Genomic DNA, 10600 nt, shown 5'->3' on the forward strand with positions numbered 1-10600 from the left:
TGATAACCCACAATGCAACAGAGCTAGTCTGCTGCATCCAGCTGTTAGCTGCGTTATTCTGCCCAGAGGACATAAGCGGTGTCTGAGGTCAATTAGGATTAAGTTGCACCATATTAAAATAGACCTGTGGAACCGCCAACGTCAGGAGGTTAATCTCAATCTGTGTGGCAAGCAGTGAGGACGAGTTTTATAATTACCCCTAGATGGAAGTTTGTCCTTGAAACGTTGCCCGAGTCTAGGCGAGGAGTTCTTTTAGATTTTCTAGCACACATCTAATGACGGCCGAGATATAAAAATAAACAGTGATTGTCAGCCCGCTTTCTGTTTCATGGAGTAGATGATTCTATTTATGTCATAATGGTGAAAAAACTGAGAAATATTGTACCTAACAACCAACAGATTACCTACCTCACTCCAGCACCCCCCGCAACCCCAAAAAAGGGACAAGCGGTAAAAAATGGATGGACGGACGACTTATGCAGCTACCTAACCAGCCTGAACAATTTATTAACCTAACAACCTACAGTACCTAGAACATGTCTATTTAGGCTAGTTGTTTTGGGGGTTCATTTCTACAGAGCTAAGTACCTGACTTCTATCTTCACTTTTATTCTTATTTTGTATCATTCCTGAGAGTCTTGTTTTTAAGGACCTACTGCACAAAAGCTAGTCCGATATCCTCTATATGCCCGCGCTGGCGTTTTTAGATATCTCCTGCAAAAACATTAGTTTGTTGCAAGTGTTTTGAACTCCCGTCTGGCACTATTCCCGGGTCGTATTTGGCTCACGGGCTGCCAGTTGAACAGCCATGACTAACAGTAATCAACTCAGTGGCCTTGTGGTTAGAGTGTCCGCCCTGAGATCGGTAGGTTGTGAGTTCAAACCCCAGCAGAGTCATACCAAACTATGAAAATGGGACCCATTACCTCCCTGCTTGGCACTCAGCATCAAGGCTTGGAATTGGGGGTTAAATCACCAAACTGACTCCCGAGTGCGGCCCCCGCTGCTGCTCACTGCTCCCTGCACCTCCCAGGGGGTGGAACAAGGGGATGGGTCAAATGCAGAGGGTAATTTCATACCTAATGTGTGTGTGACTATCAGTGGTACTTTAACTATTGCTTAACATGCTTAAATAACTCCCTAACCGACCAAACTACAGTATCTACACACCTATTGTAATGGAGTGGGGGTGGTCTGGAACATAAACCCCCAAAAGAACACGATGACACTATATAAGTAAACATTGATTGATTGATTGGTAAACTAATAGCACAGTATTGTCAATCAAACAACTACTTACCGAATATAACCAAAAGACGACTTACAAAACAAACTTTCCAACAAAAGTCACAACATTTTTGAACAACTACCTACCAATACTGGGTCTGGGTTAATTTCAGACTTGCCAACCCTCCCGAATTTTCCGGGAGACTCCCCAAATTCAGCGCCTCTCCCGAAAACCTCCCCTAACAAATATTCTCCCGAAAATCTCCCAGCTTTCAGGCGGAGCTGGAGGCCACGCCCCCTCCAGCTCCATGCGGACCTGAGTTAGGACAGCCTGTTTTCACGTCCGCTTTCCCACGATACAAACAGCGTGCCTGCCAAATCAAGTTATTCCATACGAGGCGTCCGGCATACCGCCGATGAGCATGGTGCAGCTGGAGAAGATCTTCTCGGCGTCCGTGTTGGCGCACACGTTTAAAGCCGACGCTGGTCAGGCTGCTGAGAGTGAAGTAGAGGGCGGCGATGTACGAGCTACGCACCAACGGGCCGCCGACCATGTTGTTGTCGTACAAGAAAAAAAAAAAATAATATATATATCCATCCATCCATCCATCCATCATCTTCCGCTTATCCGAGGTCGGGTCGCGGGGGCAGCAGCCTAAGCAGGGAAGCCCAGACTTCCCTCTCCCCTGCCACTTCGTCTAGCTCTTCCCGGGGGATCCCGAGGCGTTCCCAGGCCAGCCGGGAGACATAGTCTTCCCAACGTGTCCTGGGTCTTCCCCGTGGCCTCCTACCGGTTGGACGTGCCCTAAACACCTCCCTAGGGAGGCGTTCGGGTGGCATCCTGACCAGATGCCCGAACCACCTCATCTGGCTCCTCTCAATATACACACATATATATATATATATATATATATATATATGTGTGTATATTTTATTTTTTATTTTGTATTAGATCAACAGAAAATACACTTACAAATAGTGCACTAACCCAAAAAACCTCCCTCCCCCATTTACACTCATTCACACAAAAGGGTTGTTTCTTTCTGTTATTAACTATTTCTGGTTCCTACAATATATATAAATACAGTCTGCAAGTGATACAGTCCGTAAGCACACGATTGTATTTCTTTATTGACCTCCGTGGGAAAAAATTTCAAGCGTTCCGCAGTTCCAAAAATGTTGGGGACCACTGACGTAGGGCAGCTCCAGGCGTTTGCCAGGCTCATGGAGCCATCCTTGGGGAAGAGACGGGAGGACAACAGGGTGACAACAACTAAATCATCCAGACTACAGATAAATTGAATTATTATGTTTATTTGACCTAAAAATAAATATATTTATTAATAAAAAAAAAATACATTTACTATATTTTGCTAAAAACATCAAAATTAATTGTATTTTTATTTTATTTTTTTCTGACTCCTTATTATATCCAGCCATAGAATCATACATTAAAATAAACATTTTTGAAGTAATTAATTTTAAATGATCATAATAATTCATTTAAAAATGACCATATTATTAAAATAATGCTTGTTTATCAACAACTTTAGCATTTTAATAATTACATTTTGAAGCTCTCAGAAGCCAAGTTATGTTATATTCCTTAAGATTTATCTATGCAAGTTTGAAGTATCAATTATCTAAACACAGTTTTGTTTGCATATATTCAGGATGTAGAGATTATATATATATATATATATATATATATATATATATATATATATATATATATATATATATATATATATATATATATATATATGAAATACTTGATTTGATTAATTCTAGCTGTAAATATACGCCTCCCCTCTTAACCAGAACCCCCCCCCACCACGGTTGGCAAATATGGTTAGTTTTTGCCTCATCCCTCATCTACCCGTCTACCTAATCAACTAAATAAACTATTACCTCAAGCAAGCACCCAACCAAACTACAGTATCTACACACCTACTGTAATGTAGTGGGGGTGGTCTGTAACGTAAACCCCCGAAAGAACACTATACTGACCTATTAATTCACCAAACAAATACTTAACAAATATAGCCAAAAGACGACTTACAGAACAACAAACTTCCAATAAAAGACACTACTTTTACCTACCGATACTGGGTCTGGGTTAGTTTTTGCCTCATCCCTTACTTAAAGCATTGATTGATTGAAACTTTTATTAGTAGATTGCACAGTACAGTACATTTTCCGTACAATTGACCACTAAATGGTAACACCCCAATACGTTTCACTTGTTTAAGTCGGGGTCCACGTATATTAATTCATAAGTGAAGAATACAGGAAGAATGTGCTATGCAACAGATTTGTCCTAAAGTTAAAGAGATGATGGGTAATATCTGCTCACACATGCTACCTGGTGATTGTTTGAGCATACTGCAGCTACTCCTGGATAGTCCCACTCCTTAATGCTTCAGTCCCACGCAGGACTCTCACTGGAACGAGGCAAAAATACAACCTTACGGTACAAAGTAGTGTATAGTTCGGACTACTCAGTGGCCTAGTGGTTAGAGTGTCCGCCCTAAGATGGGTAGGTTGTGAGTTCAAACCCTGGCCGAGTCATACCAAAGACTATAAAAATGGGAGCCATTACCTCCCTGGCACTCAGCATCAAGGCTTGGAATTGGGGGTTAAATCACCAAAAATGATTCCCGGGCACGGACGCCCTCAAGGGGATGGGTCCGATGCAGAGGACACATTTCACCACACCTTGTAGATGTGTGATAATCACTAGTACTTTTACTTTAACTTATATCTGTCAATAGACTCACTATGGAAGTGTTAAAAACTACAACAGAGATGGCGGGGATGCTGTCAAAGTGTAGACACGTGAATAAGAATGCCCACAAAACAGCACATCGCAAAGAGACAGTCAGAAAGTGGTTTGAAGATGGTTTGTCAAACAATCCATGCAACATTTAGAACAAAGAACCACCATTAAATATTACCTAGACCACAAGGAAGTGTTTTTAATTCTGAACATAAACCAGATTATTACCACTTTAAAGGCGTACTGAAATGAGATTTTCGATGATAAAGTTTGCAACTTTTGGTCGCTAATAAAAAAGCCTTGCCTGTACCGGAAGTAGCAGACGATGTGCGCGTGACGTCACGGGTTGTAGAGCTCCTCACATCTGAACATTGTTTACAATCATAGCCACCAGCAGCAAGAGCGATTCGGACCGAGAAAGCGACGATTTCCCCATGAATTTGAGCAAGGATGAAAGATTCGTGGATGAGGAAAGTTAGAGTAAAGCACTATTAAAATAAAAAGGCGAGGGCAGTGGGAGCGATTCAGATGTTATTAAACACATTTACTAGGATAATTCTGGTAAATCCCTTGTCTGCTTATTGTGTTAGTGTTTTAGTGAGATTATATAGTCATACCTGAAAGTCGGAGGGGTTTGGTGACCGCCAGTGTCTCTGATGGAAGCCATGATCACAGCTGCCTTTTTGACAGCTGCTGCAGGAGGACGCTAACTCTGCACATGTCTCCGGTAAGAGCCGACTTAATATCACAATTTTCACATCCAAAAACTTGCTGGTTGACATGTGGTGGAGAAACATATTCGCTAAAGCTTCACAACAAACAAAGAAACACTGGATGTGTTTCGGTTGCTAAAGGCAGCTGCAATCCACTGCTTTCCACAAACAGCATTCTTCTTTGACGTCTCCATTATTAATTGAACAAATTGCAAAAGATTCAGCAACACCGATGTCCAAAATACTGTGTAATTATGCGATGAAAAGAGAGGACTTTTAGCCGTAAGTAGTGCTGGGCTAAAATGTCCGCTCAACCAATGACGTTTTCAACAAGAAACTCCGCGGGAAATTTAAAATTGTAATTTAGTAAACTAAAGCGGCTGTAATGTCATGTGTTGCAATGTTAATATTTCATCATTGATATATAAACTATCAGACTGCGTGGTGGCTAGTAGTGGCTTTCAGTAGGCCTTTAACAATGTGTCTATTTCATTAGTCTGCCTAGTGTAGATGTGCACTGTGATCCTCTTCTTTGTTTATCAGCTGAGCCCTCTTTTCATTCCTCTCCACTCTCACGTTCTCCTTGCCAAGCAACCCAACACCCACCCTGCAAAGAGTGCGAGGGCGTCTTCTTGACAGCATCACTCACCACACTGCTGGCGCCCGTCCCTCGGCTGTCCTCTTCCTCTCCTCTCGCACATTGCGTCCTTCGGGCCTAGCAGACCATTATTCCCACCATGGAGGACAAGCAGGAACAAGTTAAAAAGTCTTGTCGCCACCAAAATGCTACAAAACATGGTAATGTATAAGGGGTTTAGGGAGCTCAAATGTCATAACATTTAAAAATGAACTAAACTAGGGGTGTCAAACACATTTTAGATCGCGGGCCACCTGGAGAAAAATCTACTACCAAGTGGGCCGGACTGGCAAAATCACGGCACGATAACTTAAAAATAAAGACAACCTCCGATTTTTTTCTTTGTTTAAAAATAGAACAATGACCTTCTGAAAATGTACAAATCATGTTTTTTTACACTTAAACTGAAAAAACTGAAATCTAAGTAAGATGAAATATCTCAAATAGGGGTGATGTTTGCTTATTTTCTGTCTGATAAGATAATTCTTCTCAATAGGCAGATTTTATGTTAGTCTTTTACTTGTTGTAAGGGTGTTGGTCCTAAATGATCTCAGTAAAATATTACAGTTTGTAGCTGTGATTTTATGACCATTATTGACAACATGCTTGAAACTAGAATATCACCAGATGCAAAGCTGTGTCATTAACACAAGTATAAGAGTACTTTTTTAGAGTAATAATTTCTTACTTCAAGCATGAAAAAAAAATAATATCATTATGTCAAGATAATGGCACTAGCATTTACTTAATTTAAGAAATTTTTTCTGTCACGGCGAGGTTTGTTCCCCCGGGATGCAAACGGACTATTCCGGACAAGGCGTGCAGGTAGGAACATATTCATTAATCTTCTAAAAACTCAAAGTACTACAAAAAATGGAAAACCAGGCGAAGGCACACCGCGCTGATCGCACTTGGAGCTAAACTAACACTTAGCATAAACTATGACAAGGAAAACTTACTAGCTGTGGCATGAACAAACAAAAACTTACGTATACAAGGCACGAAGCGAACACTTCGCATAAACTTAGAATCAAACAATGACGCCAGGCTGACTAACTAGCAAAGGCAGGCTTAAATAGTGTCTCTTGTTTAGAGCCAGGTGAGCACCAGCGGCAGGTGAAAATCATGCGCAACCATAGCAAACTAGAGTGCACAAAAAGCAGGAAGCAAGGGGGTCAAACTAACAGAAGATAACGAAACATGACCCGGACCACGGATCATGACATTTTCAACATACTGAACAAAAAGGTCTGGGGTTTTTTTTCCTACCAAGAAAAGTGCACTTGTTATTAGTGAGAATATATTTTATTTTAAGGTATTTTTGGGTTCATTGAGGTTAGCTAATTTTACTAGTTTTGGAAAGTCTTGACAAGCCAAATTTTCTTGTTCTATTGGCAGATAATTGTGCTTAGTTCAAATAAAACACCCCTATTTTTTGTATATATTTTTTTTTTTCTAGTTTTTGAACACTGACTTTTTGGAGTGTACATGTTGCAGTTAATAGTATTCCATCTTTATTTGTCGTCGTTTATATTTTCTGAATAAATGATGTGATAATGTTCACGAGTCAACTCATTGGTGATCGATCATTTTCAATCCATCGAGATAAAAAACAATGATATCAAAATAAAAATTAAATAATGTTATTTATGTAGTTTGATCATTTTCCTCAACTGATGTACTAACATCATGTGGTTTATTTTGTACATATGTAGCATCATCTACAAAGAATTGCTATTGCGACATCCAGTGGACACATTTTGTTATGCCCCACGGTGTTATTTTCTAAGACACCTACTGGTGGAAATAAGTTTTGCCGTTTGTGTTCTATTTTGACCTTTCCGTTTTGCCGTAGCCAGCTTAGTGTGTGTGTGTTTCAGACAGGAGGGAGAGAGCAGTGTGAGAGCAGATGTCAGACAAACTGCACTTACTGCAGGCCTCAAGCATACTTCTCAACTTTGAAGGTCTAAACCTGTAAGTTTATGTGAATACACCATTCGTCCATTTTTTACCGCTTGTCCTTTTGGGGTCGCGGGTGGTCGCTGGAGCCTATCTCAGGTGCATTCGGGCGGAGGGCGGGGTGCACCCTGGACAAGTCGCCTCCTCATCGCAGGGCCAACACAGATAGACACACAACATTCACACATTAAGGACCACATTTAGTGTTGCCAATCAACCTATCCCCAGGTGCATGTTTTTGGAAGTGGGAGGAAGCCGGAGTACCCGGAGGGAACCCACGCAGTCACGGTGAGAACATGCAAACTCCACACAGAAAGATCCCGAGCCCGGGATTGAACCCAGGACTGCTCAAGTTCGTATTGTGAGGCAGATGCACTAACCCAGGGATGTCCAAAGTGCAGCCCGGGGGCCATTTGCGGCCCACAGGGAATTTTTTAACGGCACATTCTAAAAATAATACTAAAAAAATACAAAACATAAACTGTGGTATAAAAGAGCAAACAGGTCAAATTTAACAAGAAAATGTTGCAGTTTTGACTCTAATAACACAAAGCTGCCATGCAGGCTGTTTCTTTCTTAAAAAAAAAAAAAAACAAGGAATGAAAATCAATGTCACTATGAATTATTGACCTATTCAAGGCTCCAATTACCTCAAATCAAATATTCCACTTTGAGATATTTTTTTGTGTAAAATGTTGCATATTTTGTGTTTGCCACACGTTTTTGTTTGAAAAAGAACAAACAAAAAACGTAATCGACAATAAAACGTATAATTGACGGATAGAGCTGAAGTTGATCTCGAGATTATTGTGTTAAAAGTAAACAAAATAATTATTTTTTAACACTTTAATGAGTAGAACCCTTTTGGATCCCCAATAATTTGTGTAATTTTTTTTTTTTTAAGTGTCATTGCTCAAAAAATAATAATGAATTAAAATAAATGTTGTTGTGACTTATTGACCTTTTTAAAGCTACACTTATTATATAATCCAAAATATTCCACTTAAAAAGGTTGTTGGGTGAAAATATTGCATATTTTGTGTATTTTCTATAAAAAAAAATGTTTTCTTTGACAAAAAGAGCATACAACTTAATTTTTTTTAAATGTTATATCGACAGATAGACCCAATGTCGAGCTAGAGATTTAAGCCTATGAGAATAATACTGAATAATGACATATTTTTAATATTTTTTTGACCAAAACCCTTTGGCATCACCGGGATCAATCCTGAGTGGAGGCCTAAATGTATAGTTTTATACATATATTGTAATGGTTTTTAAAATAAAAAATATCAGCCCTAGCTTGCTTTGATTTTTCAGTGTGCGGCCCTCAGTGGAAAAAGTTTGGACACCCCTGCACTAACCCCTCTTCCACAGTGCTGCCCTGAATGCAACATGCATGTGTATATTGTCACACATTATTTGTGCATTTTCAGTTTAAAACTCCTATAGTAAGATATTTGTGCCTATTGTTGAAAGCTAATTACTGGCAGCATTTTGATGATTTGGATGCTAAATAGGTGACATATATTGGTTTATATGGCTATGTACAAATGTATGTTGTATATAGATATATGCTGAATGTAAAATGTTTATGTGTTTTTATTCACAGTTTTACAAAGAAATACCATTGATCCTTCACTAAAAAAGGCCTAAACTACATTCTAGACGCTTGGGTCTCTTTTTTCCCATCAAGGATTACCGTATTTCCTTGAATTGCCGCCGGGGTGCTAATTAATTAATTAATTTCAAACCTCTTCTCACTCTTGCGCTTACCAAAGGCATGCGGTAAAAGTAGGCATGCGCTAATTATTTTAAAACTTCTCACTTCGGCACTTACCAAAGGCATGCAGCAAAAAATTGAGTAAGATGTAAGGATACCATCATGAAAAGCACATTTATTAAAAAAAAAAACATTATTATGGTCTTACCTTTACTTATAAATATATTCCATGCCAGCTCCTTCTGATCAAAAGCATCGATAACTTGTTTATAGAAGTCTTCCTTATCTTTCTTCAGTTTTTAAAGTCTCTGTCTCGATGGAGATCTTCCTTTATTACCTCCTCCAGCACATATCACGTCACTCATTTCACTTCTTCTGCAGCCGAGTAGTCGCAAGAAGGATCACTGGCGCCCTCTACCACCAGAAGGCGGGAGTCATTTAATGACTCATATTTGACAGACGCAGCTATGGTATTGTGACGGTCTCAAGCCGTTGTCTTGCGGGTTCCCAGGACCACCAAGAAAGGACATGGCTTGAGCAGTTTGACTTTGTTTATTTTTCAATAAAACTACTCCTCTCCGGTCGCTCGCCGTCTCCTCGCCGCCATCTTGGGCCGGGCTCCAGGGTGCCCTGCCTGTCTGTCGGACCGTCGGCTCCACCTCTCCACAGGTATGTTAATAAAACATAGCTGCTTACTGTTCTTTTTAGCATAATGGACCTTAAGTCCTACTGAATAGCTCCTAATCTTCTTCCCTTTATGCGATTTCAAATTACCGGTATTGAAATCAGCCTCCTCCATTTTGAAAATGATGACAGGGGAAGTTTAACTCGTGACATCACAAGTTTGACCCGGCAATAATACTAAGCACGCGCTAACTATTTTGAAAAGCGAGTTTGACCCAGCAGTAATTCGAGGCAGGCGCGTACTATAAGACCGGCGGCAATTCAGGGAAATACGGTTTCTCATGTTAGCTATCTGCTAAGCTAACCAGCAAAAAGCAAGAGCAGAATACATTTAACAGCTGTTTCTTGCATTCAAAAATTTCAGGTTGATTTTCATACTTGGCAAAATCACCCTGCGGGCCAGATAAAACCTAATTCAGCCCGCAGGTCAGATAAAACCTAATTCAGCCCGCAGGTCAGATAAAACCTAATTCAGCCCGCAGGTCAGATAAAACCTAATTCAGCCCGCAGGTCAGATAAAACCTAATTCACCCCGCAGGTCAGATAAAACCTAATTCAGCCCGCAGGTCAGATAAAACCTAATTCAGCCCGCAGGTCAGATAAAACCTAATTCAGCCCGCAGGTCAGATAAAACCTAATTCAGCCCGCAGGTCAGATAAAACCTAATTCAGCCCGCAGGCCATAGTTTTGACACCCCAGCACTCAACAGTTTGAAGTCCCTCACAGCCAATACACACTTGAATATATATTTTAAGCCCACAAAACTAAAGGCAGGTTGTATTTTGAGGTGTCTACTTTTACTGCTCATTCCACAAAATATACTCACGTAAATGAAACGATAGGGCGCGCTCAGGCCGGAACAAGCTAGCATCACAAAG

This window comes from Nerophis ophidion, linkage group LG11 (assembly GCF_033978795.1).
Source record: "Nerophis ophidion isolate RoL-2023_Sa linkage group LG11, RoL_Noph_v1.0, whole genome shotgun sequence".
In the NCBI taxonomy this organism is placed as follows: Eukaryota; Metazoa; Chordata; class Actinopteri; order Syngnathiformes; family Syngnathidae; genus Nerophis; species Nerophis ophidion.